This window comes from Bemisia tabaci, chromosome 1, assembly GCF_918797505.1.
Source record: "Bemisia tabaci chromosome 1, PGI_BMITA_v3".
NCBI classification, from domain to species: domain Eukaryota; kingdom Metazoa; phylum Arthropoda; class Insecta; order Hemiptera; family Aleyrodidae; genus Bemisia; species Bemisia tabaci.
Window position 1 is genome coordinate 39378234 of NC_092793.1, and position 22784 is coordinate 39401017.

The window sequence follows — 22784 nt, forward strand, 5'->3', positions numbered from 1 at the left end:
TCTTATGATATTCTCCGCCGAGATACAGGTTGATCCAGACCACCCGTCCACTATCTTTTTGTCTCGAAAACTGCGGAAAATTGAGCTTCGGGACAAAAAGTTGCATTGGGTAAATCGACCCCAAAGAATCGAATGAAAATATTTTCAGCCCCCCCCCCAAAATGGTCCCTGGGGGGGGGGGGGGTTGGGGGGGCGCCCCCGTTTCTCGCGATTTTCAAATCGGAAGGGTATGTTTTGACTTTGGATTTGGAATCTACGCCAAAAACTAAGAAGGTTTTGTTCTTTGCACTTTTTCCCTAAACCCCCACCCCAAGACCACGACGAGACAAGTTTTTTGAGGTATCACCGACTAAGATCGAACGGGTTCTAAAAATCATCCTCCCTTGGACTTGAGATTTTCTGGATAAGGGGTGATTTTAGAGGGTAGGTGAATATAAGATGTTTTGGAGGCCACGATGTACCAAAGTTAGGATACCAAGATTGTGCGCTTGAAAGAACAACATACCTAATTCATTTCTATAAAAGGTTTGTGGATGATATATTATAGTCCGGGGGCATACGTAACAAAACATATGTCCCGTGTGCAGGTTTGTGAAGGCATATTGTGTGATACGTCAATCTCTTCGTTTTGATGTCTAGAAAAAGAAAATCGATGATGGCCATCTCAAATTTCATACAAACCCCCCCAAAATCAAGATGGCGGCCAAAATGGCGGTTTTGGGGTAAAAAAATTTAAAGTTTGCAAATACGTCGTGTCGGGTATCGATTCGTATGTATTTTTGATCGTAGAGTCCGAATTTTCAGTCAAAAGTTAGCTCAAAGGTCATTTTCAGGCCAAAATCCAAGATGGCGTCCAAAAATACCTCTTACGGGTGATAATTTGCCTATTCGGGTCTACATGCATTGTGAGGTATCAATTATTAGGTTTTCAGGGTCGTAGAGTCCGAAAATGAGGTCCATTTTCGACTGCGGCCCTCAAGAAGCCCTAAAATCAAAGATGGCGCCCAAAATGACCACCGGTCTTACGGATGAAACTCCCATTTAACGCAGCTGTAACAAAAAATACGTTCAAAATTATGTTTCTTGGGTCAAGAAGTTCGAATAGGAGATCAGATGTTTACTCCTACAAAAAATTAAGCCTCCGAATCGAAAATGGCTGCCGACATTGTTGCCAGTTAGAGGCGCAGACCGATAAATGACTGATATTAAGGATTTGCCAAAGGAGGGGTTTCGATAAGGGTCGTTGTTGGGCCCATACCCTGAAATTCTTCAATTCTACGATTGTTTGCTCATTTAAAGTCTAAATTTTGCGGGATGGATCATGATTTGGTCATTTTTGGTCTATTTAGGGGTCTAATACTGGCCAAAACAAGAGACCACAGGCCGATTTTGGCAAAAAATGCCGGGTTTTTTGGCTTTCGACGCGCAGTTTCATAACGATCCCATCATTGGAAGAGCAAACTTTCCTTCAAGTACGTTCACTAAGGATGTAGGATAGTCACTTTTGCCAATTCTCGTTGACTGCAAACCTTGCGCTCACAGTCAAAACGATATTCTTAGAATTTTCTTGTTTTACATCATTATTTAAAATGGCATAAAAAGGGCGACTCATCTTAATAAACCAGAAATAGATTACTTGGCCGAAAATGTACGCAGCTGCTCAAAACCTTCCTCCAAAAAGTTTATGGATTGAAGCCTCCCCCCCCCCCCCAAAAAAAAAAGAAAAACCTGTATTGCCACATTTTATTGCTTAACATCACAGAAAACCGCGTAATTATTTCAGTATTTGGATTCTGTTCTTCGTCGAGCACATTCAGCAAAGTTCAAAACCCTCGATTTTTCATACGTTGCGATCACATGATTAGTGATTATATAAATGCAATTGTCCAACATTATTTTGTTTATTACATGTAAGTATCTATAGAGACTCCCATCGTGGCGCGGCATTCCCGAAAATTCCGAGTTGGCCAAGGATTTCAGCCACTTTCTCAGAATATGCGCATTTTGAAATAAAGATGTAGGACTCGAATTACAGTATTCAGAGATGCCAGTAGATTATATTCTGTGTTAGTAATAATTGTTTTAAAATTTTGGGCTTGTAGGTGACCCATTATCTTACGAATTCTGTACACGATATTTGCGAACGAAGATGCAAGTTTGAGTCATTGACCGTGATCTGAGATCCGAAAAAAAGTAAACCATGTGTCAGAATCACGAGTTCTTAATGCTGATTTTTCACCACCCTGACAATCCCTGCCCCCACCATTCTCATTGCCTGCGATTGATCAGAATTCTGCTTCCTAAAAATAATTTGAAACCATTGGTTTCCCTCACTCCTGCCCAGCCTCCTCACCGCTTCCTCATCAGTTGCCTCTTCGTCAGGTTCCCTGTCTCCTGCATCAGATCTCTTGTTTGGAGCTGCCATTTCATAATTTTGGAGAAATGACGCATATTACCTAATCTAGCAAACGCTTGGTTTTTCTGGCTCAGACTTATGTCTGCAATGAGTGCTGCCGTGATAGTGACGAGAGCAGTAAGTGTCAAATTTTCGAAATCGAGTTTCCTTCAAATTTCGTCCAAATTCTTTTATATGAAATCACTGAAATTGCTAAAACAGCGAAATTCATCTTAATTATATCAAAACGAGACATATGAAAAAGCCGTAAGTGCGCAAAAAATGACGTAGTTTTAGGCAAGACAGCAGTAAGTGACACTGTTTCTCCAGAGAGCCATTGAAAACAGTGCTTTCAAGTAAAGCGCCGCCCTCTTCTGACAATTTCTAACTTGAAAATGAGTTTGTTGTGTATCCAAAACGCAACCATGAAAGCCTGCAGAAGATAGCACTTACCGCTGTATTGCTTAACAATAACCTAGCATGAAAATGAAAAATGCCTCTCTTATGAAATTGAAATAATATCAGTCGATTTTTAATCATCCAACCGATTTCTAGGAGTCTTTCGGACATTTTTAGTGGCAGTATGAAAACGAACGGAGGCTTCCTTCAATAAAATTTTCCGGTAAGAAGCTTCTGAGCCTGTTTTCTCAAAACTTCATTTTTGCACTTACTGCTCTCTTCGCTATCACGGCAGAGTGAGGCACCAAATGAGAGATGCAATATGAGCTCAGCAGTCGACGACTCTATCGCCCACTTTGCACACGTAATACCTCCCGGATATGACCATGTTCTATGTCGTTTTGCCTTTTAACCAATATTACACTTTTTCTTGCAATGAATTTTTAGTTTTGCATAAGCTCAACATTCTCTGCGCGATGATAGTAGAAGTCTCATTTTCGTTCAATGTTGCATTTTTCTCGATTTATATCGATGATATGTGGGAATGCCGCGCCACGATGGGAGTCTCTATCGATACATACATGTAATAAACAAAATAATGTTGGACAATTGCATTTATATAATCACTAATCATGTGATCGCAACGTATGAAAAATCGAGGGTTTTGAACTTTGCTGAATGTGCTCGACGAAGAACAGAATCCAAATACTGAAATAATTACGCGGTTTTCTGTGATGTTAAGCAATAAAATGTGGCAATACAGGTTTTTCTTTTTTTTTTGGGGGGGGGGGGGGGGGAGGCTTCAATCCATAAACTTTTTGGAGGAAGGTTTTGAGCAGCTGCGTACATTTTCGGCCAAGTAATCTATTTCTGGTTTAAGATGAGTCGCCCTTTTTATGCCATTTTAAATAATGATGTAAAACAAGAAAATTCTAAGAATATCGTTTTGACTGTGAGCGCAAGGTTTGCAGTCAACGAGAATTGGCAAAAGTGACTATCCTACATCCTTAGTGAACGTACTTGAAGGAAAGTTTGCTCTTCCAATGATGGGATCGTTATGAAACTGCGCGTCGAAAGCCAAAAAACCCGGCATTTTTTGCCAAAATCGGCCTGTGGTCTCTTGTTTTGGCCAGTATTAGACCCCTAAATAGACCAAAAATGACCAAATCATGATCCATCCCGCAAAATTTAGACTTTAAATGAGCAAACAATCGTAGAATTGAAGAATTTCAGGGTATGGGCCCAACAACGACCCTTAACGAAACCCCTCCTTTGGCAAATCCCTTAATATCAGTCATTTACCGGTCTGCGCCTCTAACTGGCAACAATGTCGGCAGCCATTTTCGATTCGGAGGCTTAATTTTTTGTAGGAGTAAACATCTGATCTCCTATTCGAACTTCTTGACCCAAGAAACATAATTTTGAACGTATTTTTTGTTACAGCTGCGTTAAATGGGAGTTTCATCCGTAAGACCGGTGGTCATTTTGGGCGCCATCTTTGATTTTAGGGCTTCTTGAGGGCCGCAGTCGAAAATGGACCTCATTTTCGGACTCTACGACCCTGAAAACCTAATAATTGATACCTCACAATGCATGTAGACCCGAATAGGCAAATTATCACCCGTAAGAGGTATTTTTGGACGCCATCTTGGATTTTGGCCTGAAAATGACCTTTGAGCTAACTTTTGACTGAAAATTCGGACTCTACGATCAAAAATACATACGAATCGATACCCGACACGACGTATTTGCAAACTTTAAATTTTTTTACCCCAAAACCGCCATTTTGGCCGCCATCTTGATTTTGGGGGGGGTTTGTATGAAATTTGAGATGGCCATCATCGATTTTCTTTTTCTAGACATCAAAACGAAGAGATTGACGTATCACACAATATGCCTTCACAAATCTGCACACGGGATCACGTATGCCCCCGGACTATTAATGTGTGTCCGGGAAGAGGAAATTAATTTTGTACTCGAATTATTTAACAGCATTAAGCCCTCCATCCAGTTTACTCTGGAGGAAGAAAATAATCATATATATAAGCTCCAAGACCTCCTACTTTTGCGTAACTGGTAACGATTAGTTCCAGCGTTCTACCGGGCCGATTTTTATGATTTTTACGGCTATCGACGGGCTATTGTCTCTAGATAAGCCAACTCTTTTCAGATTTTCAAAATATGGCCCAGGTTCTTTTATATTACGTGGTAAAGTTGCGAATTCTCCCATTTAAACAATGTAAATTTTTACTTTTTGTCATAGTTCGTTTGAGCGTTCTACCGAGCCGATTTCTATGATTCTTGCGTATTCGACAAGTAATAGGCCCTAGATGAGCCCGCTCTAATCAAATTTTGGAAATAGGACCCATTTTTTTTTTAAAATCACGTTATAAAATTGAGTGAATTTACAGAATGCTCCGGGACTGCTACCGCTATGCGCGGGAGGATGCGCAGTGGTCGAGGAGGTTGCGCAGTAGCTGGGTAGCCTGCGCATCAGCTCTACACTAATCTACACAAGATTCACGCCTATTATCTCCATGCGTGCGGTGGCCGAGTCGTCTAGGACGTCGGATGCGTTCCCCTGGGTTAAAGTGTGGGTTCGATCCCCGACTCTGCCTCTCTAATTATTACCTGATTATCATTGTTCGTTGTTTTACTGCAATATTTCATCAAGCAGTCATTCCAAAACGCGTCCATTTGACTTCAAAAAAAATTTTTTTTCTTTATTCATCAAAACCAAAAATTAATTCATTCTAAAAGTAAAGTACACATCATATCGTAATTTTTCAGGGGAAAAATGGGGCCGCTTCGCGGCCCATTGATGGCGCGAAGCGCCTTCAGGGGGTTGGGCCGCGTAGCGGCCAGGGGGCGTAGCCCCCTAGTAACATGATAAATTTCTTAGACATAACCTTGTATTATGTAAACAATAAGGTGATGTGTAAATGGTACCAAAACCCCACGGCCTCGGGTCGCTATGTTAATTTTCTATCTGTCCAGCCCACTTTCCTTTAAAAAAAATGTGGCCCTTAACTTAGCGCGCCGCATAATTTGTATGTCGCACAGGAAGTTTCGCTTTGAAATGATCAGAGTTGGGGAAAAATTACTCATGGAAAATTGCTACCCATCAACATCTTGTCAACAACATCTTTAAAAGAGTTTTAAGCAATATAGGTAAGACCTCGGGGCCTGACCTCAACAACACCTTCAAGATTGAAAAAGTTGTGAGCATTCCTTATGTGCCTTATCTTTCAGAGAATCTTTCAGGGTTACTCAAAAATTATGGTTATCAGGTGGTTCATAAAAAGTATAGCACGTTGCAGTGCTTGTTGTCTAAGCTTAAAGCTAAAACTCCTCAGTTGGATGCAGCCGGAGTAGTTTATCATATGCCTTGTAATGACTGTGACTTGGCGTACATTGGCCAGACTTAGAATAATTTATCTATGGGGTCATACATATGACCGCAAAGAGGTAACTGCCCTGCATAAACACCAGCAGGAGACGGGTCATGAATTCAATTTCGACGAAGTTAAAATCTTATGCCATGAAAAAAGAGATTTTCCACGTTTGGTTAAAGAAATGATTGAAAAAAACACGAGGGAAAGGTGTGTAATGCTTGATCAGATGTAAGCAAACTCGGTTTTCTCTATCACTCGTTTTTCCAAGTCGGGACGTAGGTGCTGCTATCGGTGGCAGAATGCAGCACTACGGAGAGTTGACTATTCCTGGTCAACATTGTTTTTTTTGGGAGGGTTGGCTGTTCTTAGTCAACTATGCTTCTTGTTCTTGTTTACATCTTATCAGTCCTAATTTCCGTATGGGCTGATCACACGCGTTTTGATGTAGTGGTTTTTTAAGCGTTGGTTTAATGTTTTATTTTATGTTTTAGCGGTTGATAAAGGCTCGGGTGACCAGCCGAAACGTCCTGCAGATTGTGTTATTGATTTTAGCCTTGTTTCCCACTGACTTTTTGTGTTTTTGTCGTATATGTTTCGGGCTACCATTTCTAGCCTCTTCCTCTTATATATAAATATACATACATAAAAAAGGACATATAAAGATCATGTCGGTATACGTACATATATATATCCCCATCCTCCATTTTCAACTCAGGGCTTCAGGATCGATGCTCTTTGAGCGAAAATTCCCGAAAATTACGAGGGCGTACCGTCTGCAATAGGTGGATATTTCTTCGAAATTTACCTAAAAAGCACCGGCCCCAATCTACTACCTTGCGGCACCCCTAACTCGACACAGATTTCGTCCAATAATTTCTCACCCCAGCTGACCACCTGTTTCCTATCCAGTTGGTACCCCTTAAACCATTCCAGCAGCCTGATTGTTGAAATTTTGTGTTTGCCGGGACGACATAGATGACATAAGTTAAAAGGCGTGATTGGTCGGCTATGTCTTATGCTGCTTTGTCGTGCCTATGTCGGGTGGAACTCACGACAAGCTAAAGGCACCTCTTAAGTTTCTGACAGTGTGTCGTCCATTCCACCTGACAAAGGCACGACAAAGCAGCGATAAGACATAGCTGACCAATCACGCTCCGCCTTTTAACCTATGTCATCTATGTCATCCGGACGGACAAAAAATTTCAACAATCAGGCTGCAGAGCTTCACCCTTAACCCCATATAATTCCAGCTTTTTTAGCAGTATTCCCCTATCCACTGTTTCAAATGCTCTCTTAAAATCCAGAAAACACCCACTATGATTTTGTCTTTGTTTTCACCCTCCCTCCACTCCTTGAATAACATTTGTTTCACTTCCTCTGCCCCCCTCCCCTTCCCAAAGCCTTTTTGTTCCTCGATTAAGATATTGTTATTTTCAATATGTTCCACTATTTCCTTAATCACCATTCCTTCTATGATGTTTTCTACAACTGGCAACGAGTTTATAGAAAGCATTTCCTCAACTTTCCTAGTATTTTCTACTTTGGGTATGGGCGTTACTATCACTTTCTTTAACACCTCTGGAATATTCCCTCCCTTCAACGACCTATTTACTATCTCCATTATTATCGTCGCCATGTTCTCCTTGTGTCTTTTTACTATAGGGGAGCAAACTGGAAAATCCCCGAGACTGTTTTTTGATTTTCCAATTGTTTCTTCAACCATTTTTACTGTTACTTTCCCAAATTCTGTTGACTCTTTGTAGGTCTCCCTTTTCCTTTCCACCCCATACATCACCAATTCTTTGTTACATTTAATTGTTTTGTTTATCTCATTTATACTTTCTACCAAAAATTTATTGATCTCATTCGCTCCCTCAATTCCCATAAATTTCTTTTCACCTACCTTTATCATATTGTTTCTCCAGGCCCCCCCACATCGGGGGGTGGGGGGGTTGCCGGAACTCCAGCCCCAGGGCCTAGGGCCAAGTTTCCATTTATATTATCAATCTGTCGGCAAAAGTAAAATAATTTTGTTGATTGAAATTTTGCTCCAGGCCCAGACAGGCTTGCATCGGCCCCTGGGATAGCCTACCCTTGCCAAAATTTTGTCCCCATCTAGTTTCAGATGTATATCTTTTGTTGCATTAAGCTGAATTTTTAATATGTTTTTATCTCCTTCTATTTTCCTTCTCTTTCATCAAAGGTAAAACTTTACCCTCGTCAGAACTGATTTAATAGTTTACTTCAGGCATTCAAGACCTTTTACGTTTAAAATATTTTTTTTTCTATATATATTTTTAAAAAAAATTATACGTCGAATATTTTTTTTATAACGGCTCATTACAAATTTTCAAACGACTGGAATTATTTTGAGATTTTGAAATGGCAAAAATATCGCATACACTAATATGTTTTAGTGCGGAAATAGCATAAAATTACTCAGATTGGAGGCAAAATTTTACAAAATTTTCGGGGGTGGCCCCCCGAACCCCCCTCCTGCTGGGAAGGGGGGCGGGCGTTCCCCCAGACCCCCCTTAGATAGTTTACTAAAAGGGGGCCCGCAGACTGATCCGACCCCGGGGTCCACCAATGGATGTGGGGGGCCTGGTTTCTCCCCCCCCTCTGTTTTCTTGCCGCCCATTAATTCATTAAAGATTTTCCAGGTTTTTTTCCCATCCCTTCTGCTTTCTCTTGATATTTTACAAATTCTTTCTTGAACCTTCCCGCTTCCCTTACAAAGAGGTGTGTGAAAAAACGGCCAAAAATGCCTCAAGGCATTTTCGAATTTTGATCACTTGGGGTGATACAGTAGCTTTCAAGACACCCAAAACCGGTCGCCGTTTTGCTTAGAAGCGCCGGGTTGCGACGTCGCCATTTTTTAAAGTGGAAACCTTTAAAAATTCATATCTCCGCCGCATCTCAACCGATTTCAATGAACTTTTTTTAAAATGTTCCTCTTAAATAGAGCTTTCTAGTGATGTATAGTTTCTTGGGGTTTACTTGGCTTTAAGTGGCACTTACGCGGTTTTAGCAGTTTTTGATAGACACAAAAATTTAGTTTTTATTTTGCCACGATCGTGGAATCGACGGAATCTAAACAAAAACCAGTCTAAATGGAAGTTCAGATTCTCACCTTTCTAACGATCACAAGATCATTCCGGGGAAACGTTTAGTTCCCAAGATATGACCGCTCAAAGTTGGTCACATGCGCTTTTGCGCAATGTGAATGCGTGTTATCACTAAGTCATTCGCGAACTAGGGGTCCCTTACGTTCAATTTACGTTGAAATAATTACACAGAGCAGTAAGGTGTACAACACGAGCCGTATTTTCACCTTCGGCTACCGATGTGCGACGTTGCCATTTTTTGAAGTGAAAACTCTTAAAGATGCATAATTCCGCTGCATTTTAACCGATTTCAATGAACTTTTTTTTAAATTGTTCCTCTTAAATAGAGCTATCTAATGGCATTTAAGTTTCTGGATTTTATTTACCTTAAGGAGGCACTTAGGTCGTTTATATGGTTCTTTGCAGAGATTTTTCATACAAAAAATAGTGTTTTGTTTGAAAAATCTCTGCAAAGAACCATATAAACGACCTAAGTGCCTCCCTAAGGTAAATAAAATCCAGAAACCTAAATGCCATTAGATAGCTCTATTTAAGAGGAACATTTTAAAAAAAAGTTCATTGAAATCGGTTAAAATGCAGCGGAATTATGCATCTTTAAGAGTTTTCACTTCAAAAAATGGCAACGTCGCACATCGGTAGCCGAAGGTGAAAATACGGCTCGTGTTGTACACCTTACTGCTCTGTGTAATTATTTCAACGTAAATTGAACGTAAGGGACCCCTAGTTCGCGAATGACTTAGTGATAACACGCATTCACATTGCGCAAAAGCGCATGTGACCAACTTTGAGCGGTCATATCTTGGGAACTAAACGTTTCCCCGGAATGATCTTGTGATCGTTAGAAAGGTGAGAATCTGAACTTCCATTTAGACTGGTTTTTGTTTAGATTCCGTCGATTCCACGATCGTGGCAAAATAAAAACTAAATTTTTGTGTCTATCAAAAACTGCTAAAACCGCGTAAGTGCCACTTAAAGCCAAGTAAACCCCAAGAAACTATACATCACTAGAAAGCTCTATTTAAGAGGAACATTTTAAAAAAAAGTTCATTGAAATCGGTTGAGATGCGGCGGAGATATGAATTTTTAAAGGTTTCCACTTTAAAAAATGGCGACGTCGCAACCCGGCGCTTCTAAGCAAAACGGCGACCGGTTTTGGGTGTCTTGAAAGCTACTGTATCACCCCAAGTGATCAAAATTCGAAAATGCCTTGAGGCATTTTTGGCCGTTTTTTCACACACCTCTTTGTAAGGGAAGCGGGAAGGTTCAAGAAAGAATTTGTAAAATATCAAGAGAAAGCAGAAGGGATGGGAAAAAAACCTGGAAAATCTTTAATGAATTAATGGGCGGCAAGAAAACAGGGGGGGGGGGAGAAACCAGGCCCCCCACATCCATTGGTGGACCCCGGGGTCGGATCAGTCTGCGGGCCCCCTTTTAGTAAACTATCTAAGGGGGGTCTGGGGGGAACGCCCGCCCCCCTTCCCAGCAGGAGGGGGGTTCGGGGGGCCACCCCGAAAATTTTGTAAAATTTTGCCTCCAATCTGAGTAATTTTATGCTATTTCCGCACTAAAACATATTAGTGTATGCGATATTTTTGCCATTTCAAAATCTCAAAATAATTCCAGTCGTTTGAAAATTTGTAATGAGCCGTTATAAAAAAAATATTCGACGTATAATTTTTTTTAAAAATATATATAGAAAAAAAAAATATTTTAAACGTAAAAGGTCTTGAATGCCTGAAGTAAACTATTAAATCAGTTCTGACGAGGGTAAAGTTTTACCTTTGATGAAAGAGAAGGAAAATAGAAGGAGATAAAAACATATTAAAAATTCAGCTTAATGCAACAAAAGATATACATCTGAAACTAGATGGGGACAAAATTTGGGGACAAAACAAAACACTATTTTTTGTATGAAAAATCTCTGCAAAGAACCATATAAACGACCTAAGTGCCTCCCTAAGGTAAATAAAATCCAGAAACTTAAATGCCATTAGATAGCTCTATTTAAGAGGAACATTTTAAAAAAAAGTTCATTGAAATCGGTTAAAATGCAGCGGAATTATGCATCTTTAAGAGTTTTCACTTCAAAAAATGGCAACGTCGCACATCGGTAGCCGAAGGTGAAAATACGGCTCGTGTTGTACACCTTACTGCTCTGTGTAATTATTTCAACGTAAATTGAACGTAAGGGACCCCTAGTTCGCGAATGACTTAGTGATAACACGCATTCACATTGCGCAAAAGCGCATGTGACCAACTTTGAGCGGTCATATCTTGGGAACTAAACGTTTCCCCGGGATGATCTTGTGATCGTTAGAAAGGTGAGAATCTGAACTTCCATTTAGACTGGTTTTTGTTTAGATTCCGTCGATTCCACGATCGTGGCAAAATAAAAACTAAATTTTTGTGTCTATCAAAACTGCTAAAACCGCGTAAGTGCCACTTAAAGCCAAGTAAACCCCAAGAAACTATACATCACTAGAAAGCTCTATTTAAGAGGAACATTTTAAAAAAAAGTTCATTGAAATCGGTTGAGATGCGGCGGAGATATGAATTTTTAAAGGTTTCCACTTTAAAAAATGGCGACGTCGCAACCCGGCGCTTCTAAGCAAAACGGCGACCGGTTTTGGGTGTCTTGAAAGCTACTGTATCACCCCAAGTGATCAAAATTCGAAAATGCCTTGAGGCATTTTTGGCCGTTTTTTCACACACCTCTTTGTTTCTAGCTCCCTTGTACTCCACCCAGTCCTCATCTCTTCTTTTGCTCACATATTCTCTATACTTTTCATCCCTCACTTTCCTAAGCATCCCTAGTTCTGCATTCCACCATGTAACCCTTCTTTTTACCACAGTTTTATTTTCCACCGCCCCCATTTCCCTCAGTTTATTCTTAAATTTTTTATTAAGTTCATCCAAGGTTTCACCTTCATCTTTCATATCTTTTATTTTCTCTATCCTTTTGTCCTCCATTCTTCTTATTATAATTTGGTATCTTATTCTATTTACCTCTTTTACTTTACCTTTAATCGTAACATTTACCCAACTATGATCCCTTATTTATGGTGTATGCTCAACTCAACATTTTTCCACAATTCTTTCTTTCCCCCATTCAAATGCCAAATCAATGATGGCCAGGCACCAAGGGAATGAATATTGAATTAAATGCTGGAAAGCTGGGAATTTTTTGAAAAGACGTATTATGAGGTCCTTAAACAAGGGTTAGTTTTGCACCATTCCTGAAGTGGAGCTTCAGCCGCCATCTTGGATTTTTAGGCCTAAAATCGCTATTTTTTCGGTTTTTGGCGTATAAGTCAGTGAAAAAGTCATTTTTCCGTCAAAATACCTCAGTGCTATAATTAAGCTTATTAAATTTCCTTTTAAAAAGGTGGTATACGTTATTTCCATACGATCCACCGTTTTCGAGTTATAATTGTCGCAAAGTTGGGCTTTTAAACTCAAAATCGACCAAAACCCGACTTCCAAGTTTCCAGTGCGCTATAACTTAACAAAAACGGAGGAAAGAGAGGAAAACTCATTCCGAACCTAAAATCTGGGATTTCTCAAAAATTAATCCCAAAATCCAAGTCCGTGGGGGGGGGGGGGGGGGGGCAAGATGTCCCAGTGCCGTAGCGCGCCGCTGCTCAAGCGCACAGTTCGTTAGCTTTTTTGGTGATTGAAATGAAATTGCAAAATGATTCTTTGCTTTTCTTCGGTGAAGCGTCACAGAACTCAACCTGCAACTTAAGTTTCCTTAGATCACCTGGTTCCTTTCTGTTAGTTGCTGCAATAGTGTTCGTAGTTTCAGCTGTTAAAGTCATAGAAATAAAGCGACGTACCCATTTAGCAGAAAAAAGGAGTCACTTACAAAGAAAAAAAGAACAGTATGTTTCTCCAATTGACAGTTGAACATTTATTTAAAAATTCACTGAAATACAAAAAAAATCATGTTTAACACCTGGCGGAGGTTCATCTTTGCCTTGCAATCTACACATGAGATCCTTACTTTTCTTCCTCATCCATGCTATCCTCATCTTCGATGATATCGGCTACGTTTGAGCATGATCTACCTTCGCAGTTTTTGCAAAGTAAAGAGCAGTGTAAGCCTGTTTTTCGGCAGGAACAAGAATTTTGACAGCCCTTCACACATTTGCATGAAATTAATTTTAAAAGCTCTTGAGGCGCCGGATCTTTCTGTATCGGAATCGGGAATAATCCAGTTTTACAATGTCTCCACCCCTCACTGTAATGGAGATATTTCGTGGCCATATAACACATCTGCATTTGTAAATAGACTCTAAATGAATGCAAACATGCTAAATCTGAAGAAGGGGGCAAGGAAGCTAAATTCGGTGCATTTTTGCTTATCGCTTGTGTGAAGCATTGGCACCTAAATTGATTCGATGATACATCACCTTGATCACCGTAGAGGGAAAGAAACAATTTTTCCCCTGTACCAGCTACTGCCTCTGATGAAGCATTTGGTTCTTTGAAAATTTGAGCCGCTACTTTTAAGCTCTCATCTTTTTGTAACAATTTGAAGAGCTTATGTTTTCCTTGCCTAAAAATCACAGATGTGGTATCACAACCGGTGAATGCGTGTAAATGAAACATTATCTGCTAAAGTTAGGTTCTGGTTCAGCGAGTAAGTTTTATTTGGAACTTTACCTTTACCTGGCTTCAGAAAATAAATGGTTTTCTTAGAATTGTTCAAAGCTGTAAGGATGAGTAAGAGATCAGAGTCTTCACTTACAATTATGACTGATGGAGAATTTTCAGAGTACTCGATGGCTGTATTTACAATGAGCACGTCAGAATCCTCTTTTGCTTGTTTAGTTTTAATACCTGCACTCTCAAACCTCTCTCTTAGTAAAGCTATCAGTCGACTTTTATTTTTCTCGTTCGCGAGGAATTTACTTAGTGTGACAGTCACTGACATGTTCTCTCCAATAATAATTTCTGGAGATAATAATAATTTTGATCTCCGACAGCGTTCCGCTGTTTTGGTGCTCTTTGCTGGCTGCGCTGTCCTCCGGATATCCGTCAAACACTACTGACGTGTTAGAGGAATAATTTTTCTGTACATACTCAACATGTTTATCAAGTATTTGGGAGAATATTCCTTGCCGATGCCAGACAATTTTGTGAACCATAAATCCTCCATCAATCACACGGACAGAACCTTTCAATTTGACTGCAGTTTCACAAGTTGAAAAGAAAGTCATAAATCACTAATTTGGACATTTTCCGCATTCCGGATTCGTCAAAAAGAGCTAATGGATAAGGAATCAATTCGAATTGAAAATAATCCTCCAATTTCTTGTCTATGATTTTTTAAGGAAAGAAATATCCTTTGAAAAAGAAACGCAGGATTAATGGGTATTACTTTATTATTTAATTTAACGCTGCAGTTTGTTGCAGAAATAGGTACATAGCACACGGTTGCTCCTTATAAATTTGATTTCACCATAAGTGCCCTCTAGCGCTCTCATTTGCGCTATACCAACTTCACCAGTTTTATGACAGTTAATTTTTGGATCAGACCGGGAGTCTCCAAACCAATAAAAATTATTGCCATTCGACACCTAGTAGCTGATAACACAGCGCGATACGACACGGTGTGTAAAAACAGTGCGCGCGCGGCCCACAGATTCGGTCACCGTGCGCCCCCCCCCCCCCCCCCACACGGACTTGGATTTTGGGATTAATTTTTGAGAAATCCCAGATTTTAGGTTCGGAATGAGTTTTCCTCTCTTTCCTCGGTTTTTGTTAAGTTGTAGCGCACTGGAAACTTGGAAGTCGGGTTTTGGTCGATTTTGAGTTTAAAAGCCCAACTTTGCGACAATTATAACTCGAAAACGGTGGGTCGTATGGAAATAACGTATACCACCTTTTTAAAAGGAAATTTAATAAGCTTAATTATAGCACTGAGGTATTTTGACGGAAAAATGACTTTTTCACTGACTTATACGCCAAAAACCGAAAAAATAGCGATTTTAGGCCTAAAAATCCAAGATGGCGGCTGAAGCTCCACCTCAGAAATGGTGCAAATTTAACCCTTATTTAAGGACCTCATAATACGTCTTTTAAAAAAATTTCCAGCTTTCCAGCATTTAATTCAATATTACCCCTCATATGGAGCTGTGGTGCCTGGCCAATTCCTTTACCCTCTGGGTCATAACCAAATTCATTTCCACCTGTCTTAATAATTTTGTGTCCCAATTTTCCTGTTTTCCCACATTCTATTGAAGGGTCATTCTACGCCTAGGTAGTCCGGGGGGTATTTTTTTTTCCCCCTCCAAATGACACAACGATATTTATTTTTGGACTCCTCAATACTCCTAGTTTTTGGAAATATATGGGGTTTACCTCCGTTTTGTTTTTTTTCTCGCAATTTTTACGTGTTTTGTAACCCCGTTGCTTAGCTTCATCCCACTGTAAAAAGAGTGACAGTTTGGTAGCAATGTGTTCTGGTGTTCCCGCTAAAAGCAAGTTTCAGGTTGCGTTTGCAGTTGTCAAAAAACTGATTCAATGTGCTCCTGCAAAGTTTCAATTTTTAAAAGTAATTACTGGATATTATATGTAACTTTTAAAACTTAGTGTACTGACTGTCACACCCGTTACGCAAAACATGGGTTTTTTAATGTAACTTTTTTAATTCATGTCATTTTGAGATGCAAATTTTTTCCATATGTATTCAAGTCAAGTACAGCTTCGGAGTATTTTTTCCAAATTTTTATTTCAACGATTGATGGGCAAAAATGCGTAACGGGTGTGACACGTTACGGGTGTGACCAATGAGAAGAGGCTTCAATTATGCAGATGTTGCCTCACTTCTCACCATTTTTTCTATGGTTATTACAAGAAATACACTCATATGCACAATTAGAGGTTATGTAATAACATCTAAGAAGAGGGAGATAGCCAACATTTTTGCCATATTTCAGTATTTAAAGTGAATACACCTTATCTCAAAAGGGCTTCAAATAGAACTCGTTGAACTCTCTCCGATTTGATTGAAATATTTACTATATATACTTTACTATAGGCCCAGACCTACTGTACCAGGGTTTTTGTTGGTTAATTTGGGTCATGCGAGGTCCAGGACCGCGGGGAGGAATGGTGAATCGCCTCTAAGGAATCTGAATTTTTTGGTCCCAGAGTCCCCCGACTCCCCTTGGGAGGTATAGGGGCCGTCCATACTTCAAGAGTCAAGGTTTGTGTCAGAATTGTGTAATTATTTAATTAAAATCAGAAAGTGCGGAGCTTTTTAACTTACATTGACACCAAGAAGTCCAAGGTCGGCCCATCCGTGTCCAGAATACTGACCCCCTCGGGGTGGGGGACGGGGCACCCTTTCAAAAAATGAAAGTTTGCGAAATGGACGTGGAAACTCGGAAAAAAGGAGGATTTCTTGGGTATTGGACCCCAAGGAATCCGAATTTGAGGGGTCCCATTGTACCAAAAATCTTCTCTGATGAGGCTCAGGGGGAGTCGGAGGAATTTGTAACTTTAATCAGTGGGGGGGGGGGGGGGCTCCACTGATTAAATTTACAAATTCAGAGTCCTCCTGAGCGACGTCAGAGAAGACTATCTGGACAACAGGACCCTCAATTTCGGAATCTTTGGGGTCTGTTGCCCGTCAATTTCGCGAACTTGCATTTTTTGAAAATGGGCTCTGTTCCCCACCTTCGGGGGTCAGTATTTTGGGCACGGATGGGCCGATTTTGGATTTCTTGGTGTTGATTTAGGTTGGAAATTTCTGCGCTCCCTGATTCGAATTAAATAACTTCAAAATGTTGACTTGAACCTTGACTTTTGAAGTACAGACCCCCTTTTGCCCCCCACGGGAAGCCGGAGGGAGTCTGGGACCGGGAAGTTCTGGTTCCTTAGGGTCGCGATTCCTTTGGGGTTCAATTCCGCGGTCCTGGACTTCGTGCGACCTGGGTTACCTGAAGAAAAGCCCTGGGACGGTAGGTCTGGGCCACCTTATAGAAAAAAGTAGTTTTGGCATGTTCTACATTAAAATGCGTCAAATTGCTGATTGATTTACTGCTTAGGATTGCCTACAATAAGAGTATGAGAAGAAAAGTAAGTTTTTTAACTTTAAAACTCTCTCAGAAATGATGAACCTCAGAGACACAATCTGTCACACCCGTATCGCAAACGGTAGGTCTGGGCCACCTTGAAGAAAAATGTAGTTTTGGCATGTTCTACATTAAAATGCGTCAAATTGCTGATTGATTTACTGCTTAGGATTGCCTACAATAAGAGTATGAGAAAAAAAGTAAGTTTTTTAACTTTTAAACTCTCTCAGAAATGATGGACCTCAGAGACACAATCTGTCACACCCGTTACGCAAACTTTCCCATTTTTAAGGAAAGAAAAAAAGATAATTGAAAACGGATCATCGGCAGTTGAAGCAAAAACCCTTGGCTTCATCATATAATTTAATCAGATTTTTACATTCATAAAATTCGCTGAGTTTCCACTTTACACTCACTGAGGAAAAACTCACTTCCAAAATCGGTCACACCCGTTACGCAGCCTTTTAATTTTTTTTGAGGAATGGAACAAAGTAAAAAACAATTTCTGATAAACTGAAATGATCTATAAAAAAAGTTCTTTCTACTACTGCAGATAATTTTTTAATTAAACCCCAAGAAAGAGTTCAAATTCTTGTTTAAAGTTAAATTGTTGTCACACCCGTTACAATGGAATGACCCTGAAGTCCCCCATTGTTATACCTCTCCCCCCTGCTTCTATCTCCTTCCCTACCCACCTTTAAAACTTTCCTATGAACCTCTTCTCACTCCATGCTGGCGACTTATATATTTCCCCAATGTTCAAATTTTCACCTCCTATTTTGACTTTAATATTGATTGCCCACCATTCTCTATTTCTTACCACCTGCTCGTTCAGTACTTCTATATTATTATTTACATACAAGATCAGTCCCCCTGTATGTGAACTGCGAGAAATCACATCTGTACATAGTATAACCTTCCATTATTAACTCCCTATCCTAAGTCCTATCTGTGATGTGCGTCTCTACCACGCCTAATACATCTATCTTTTTACCTTCTATTATTTTCTTAATTTCGTCCAGCTTCTCGTACAATCCCGCCACATTTACACACTTGATTCTAACCTCACCTGGCACAGTGTTCACCTTATCTATACCAGCTTCCCTTTTTTCCTCCCTCTGAGCTGCTCCTATGTTCTTTCTCCTATTCCCTTTCCCTTCGAATTTTTTTACTGACATTCTTTTGATCTCCTCCCTCGCTGTACTTACCCCCTGCTTAATCCCTACTTTATCTTTTTTTCATTGTTTGTTTTTTCCTTGCCTCTTGCTGCTGTCTATCTTATATACTTTGCATTCCTCCCTAGTCCATGACACCCTTTTTCTGTTTTTAAAAGTAATATAAGTATTGTTGCTGTTACCCAGTACCCAGTAGAGTGTTCAAGTCTCTTTTTCCCTTAAGGCTCTTCTAGCTGTCGCTCTGCATCTCATTCTCATCATTCTTCTAAAGTGTAAGAAATCTGTTATTAAAATGTTCAATCTAAAAACTCTTTTTATTTCAAATTTTAAATCTCTGTGTTTCTTTTCTGCCTTTTTTCATTTCAAATTAGTGAACCCTGATTCATTCTGCAGCCGGCCCCGCATGACCTGGTTGTTTTCCTTCCAAATGTGTACAGTCCACTTTTCCAAAATTTTCTAGTAATTTTTATGTGATTTTTTCGAACTTAGCCCAAACATTTGGTGGGTCACGAATCTCTGCAGTACTGGACAATACAGCCTCAATGAGTAACTTCAATCGTGCTCCAGTATGTGGCAACTCTGTCATAATCTAGGGTCTGGTCGACTGTAAACAAGCCACCAAATGGCACACATGGTCAACTTCACAAACCATTTGAAGATATTAAAAATGGGGTAGTATTATAATCGAAGCCTAAACCCTGGTGCCCAAAAAATTTTTTCCTGACATTTGGGAAGTTTCAAATTGTCAAAAGTGAGAAAGGACCCAGCGCACTCCATATGGAAGTGTGTACCCTATTCGCTTTTAAATTTTTGTTAAAGGGGACAGCAACCTTAAAGCCAAGTTCAGCTAAATCAACAAAGAAAAGTGTGCGATGGACATTGCCAAAATCTGTCTGCAAATATCTGTATTCATTGAGCTGCTTTCACGAAAAAAGAGCTGAGCGTCATGAGCTCCGTCTTGCGTTTCCCAGTCTGCACTCTGCATTCTGTCTCCGGTGTAAAGTGGCTGACGAGTGGTTGCGACAAGTTATTAGTTCGCCCTGATCTCCCTCGTTCCTGGCCACCTTTTTTCTTTGCTTAGGTGTGACTATTAAGCTGATTTCGCGGCGCCAGACAGCAAATGTGCCAGACTTGGAGTTGTGTGAGTGTGAACTGCAGTCGCACCAAGAGCGCATGATGTCACCAGTCGGACTTACAATCTTTCATATCTCTGCCGAATTTGCGAATTTTTTATTTGGGACGGAGCCATTTTGCTTCTTATACCTTCCCACTTCAATTTTTAGTACTATCTCATTTTCCAATTGAGGGTTGCCGCCCCCTTTAAACTTGTCTGTGAATGCTCACCAAAATTCATCATTTCGCCAACTTCCACCAAGGCATCATTTTAGCTCAACCCGCATTTTCAATTTCAATTGTCATGTCAATGAAGGCAGCAAGGCAACTATGAGTTGAAAAGATCTGTCTATCTTTTAGCACCGCCTGAAAATAAGGAAAACACAGGAAAACCTCAGCATGTATAGGTAGCACTACAATGCTGAGAGGTAGTCAGATCTCTGATTCTGCAAGCCTTTTCATTTCACCGTCCAAATCAGTTCCTCTCTTCTCCCTCCCACTCTCTTCCTAACCAATCACAGGCAGGAGTTTTCCTTGTTAAATTGCAGCTTTACCTCCATTTATTCAAGTAATTATTGAAACTTCCACAGCTGGTTGTACAAAAATGGTGAAAAAGTTGGAGCAATGATACGTTTCGATCAGCATCCATAGAAATGTTTAGGTCAATAAAAAAATATGAAATCGAACAGGGCACACACTCCCAGAAGGATCTTTTGTATGGTTCAATCCACATAAGAAAAGCATTTTATTTGCACTTTTGATCTTTTGCAGCAGCAATGCAGCATAGAATAAAGAGACTAATGCCAACATTGACGTAGTCTATTTATTCTATGGCAGCAGTAAACCTGAAACCATGCACAGGAGCTTCTCATTTTATGGTTGGAAATGACTGACCTTTATGAATAGATTTTGAGTTGAAATAGTTAAGTTTCCTTCAAACCTCACAGCACAGGCTGCTAGGATTACGGACAATTTCTATTTTTTTTTTTTTTTTTTTTTTTTTTTTTTTTTTTTTTTTTCTGTTCAAATAGCCCTCAAGGGCTATTCCTACGCTATAAGTCCCATCCCTTCTCCGTCCCTACTGAACCAGTCCCAGGCAACCATTGTTTGAGACCATCAAACTCGGGGCCCCTGGCCGGGAATCGAACCCGGGACCTCCCGATCATAAAGCAAGCGCTACAACCACTACACCATAGGAGGCCGACTCAATAATAGGTATGGGAAATGCTGACAAAGAACAAAAAATAAGAGAAACTGACCTGGTAAACTTGCATTATTCTGAGAGGAACACAGACAGGAATTGGAGGCCACGAATGTATAGTTCCATTGCGTTTCCACACTGACCACAGACATAACACTGATCAATGCCCAGAGAATATACTCAATCCAATAGTACGCTTGACTTCGCGCAGTAAATAATGAGAGAATTCAGAGAGAATATCGTAGGAAACCTTAGAATAGAGTAATATTAAACTGACTATGAAACAAGAAAAACAACCAATACTAGGCAGAGTAGGTAGGTAATACTCATAGCGGACTAAAGCTTGGAATCATTACAACTGTAGTAGAGCAGAATTTGAGTGAATGGAGGGGAAAATTCAAACATGAAATGCACACACAAGCCATAGATGGATTAGTAATGACTTACTATAATATATTTGAAAATAGAAAATCTAGGTTATCTGTTATCTGTTCACATAGCTCATCATGATAAAAATTCATTCCACGGCTAATGAAAAATTTAGCAACGAAAATTTAAAACTTTGGAGCTGTTTTTAAGAGATAGAATCTTGGCATGGATCGAGTACTGCCCGAAAAATTTTATGGGAGTAAACCAAATTCAATGCCGGATCGTCCAGGTAGGTTTAGGTTGCAAACTGGGGATGACTAGGGGACGGGATTGGATGGATGTATTAGATGTAGATGATCAGGGTGACGGGATTGGATGGATTGGATGACGGTGATGGGAAAGAGGGAGGAAATATACGATAATCGTCTGCATCGTCTCCTTGGGTGTACGTAAGTACTTCCCTTAATACAAAGACGCTTTAATAAACCAATTATGAATTCTACCTTTGCCTCTAACGAGAGAGAAAAGTTTTCTGGTTCCAAAAAAAGAAAGTAAAATTTGAATAATGAAATTGATGCGTGTAGGTATCCTCAATATCCTCCGAATCAATACGCGGTCCACGGCATGAAATACACTGTTAACTTGAAATTCACGAGAGAAGCGCTCAGAGAACCGTGAAGCGTCCAGCCCACATACAAACTAGAGGCTTCAAAGAGACTCATCGATGCCTTTCCTGGCCCTCTCATTGGCCAGCGGTTTAAGTCGGGGCAATCGATGAGTCTCTTTGAAGCCTCTGGTTTGTATATGGGCTGGACGCTTGAGACATGAGAATGGTAGATGGTACCATGAAAGCACGAAACATAGAATGAGCTAGGAACTAGGGTTATGAAATGCTACGTAAGTGGGAAAGAAAACTGCACAAGAAAAAACAATTCCGTGAACCGTAATTTTGGCAAACCAATTGAAAATTGAGTCTTCCGGACCGAGCGTCTGAGCGAGTCGCTAGAGTGCGCTAGAGTACCTGTATAGCGAGAGTGTATGCTGCCCAGGGCCGGATTTACCTAAGGTGCATCACTGCATCGGTGCAGTTGCACAGTTGGTTGCACAGGGCGCCAGCTTTTGGGTTTTTTTCCAAACTTAGCAAAAAATTGAGAATTGCGTCGAAAGTTCAGAAACTCTGATTGTTGATTGATTGTATTGCGTTCCATCTTTTAAATGACCTGACCCTGGACTTTAAGGGTCAAACTTTCTCTTAGTTTTGTTATTAACGGTAACAGGAACCTGGTTTTGGTTTCTGCCCCAGAATCATTCACTCACTCTAATAAAAATTCGTATTTAGTTAGAGTTAGCACGTAGTAACCAAAGAAGACCGTCGGGTTGGGAAATGCGCGGGCGGGGGTTGGGGGACGTGCGAGGGGAGCGCCTCGAAAATTTCTGCACAGGGCGCCAAAAACGTAAATCCGACCCTGATGATGCTGCCTCAAAGACATAAAGACGGAGCGCTCGTATCTAAAAGCTATGGAAC

At 40.3% G+C, this 22784-nt stretch overlaps 1 protein-coding gene across 14 annotated transcripts in view; it reads right to left on the bottom strand.

The window, feature by feature from the left end:
- The window catches only part of sky (GTPase-activating protein skywalker), a 220015-nt gene extending 198050 nt beyond the window's left edge, over window positions 1-21965 (bottom strand). For 5 of the 14 annotated variants that reach the window (XM_019055404.2, XM_019055406.2, XM_019055405.2 and 2 more), the window contains exon 1: window positions 20949-21756. The gene's annotated coding sequence lies outside the window, so the exon portion shown is untranslated. The other 9 variants (XM_019055402.2, XM_019055401.2, XM_019055398.2 and 6 more) reach the window with 9 other exon arrangements.
- Window positions 21966-22784: the final 819 nt, after the last annotated feature.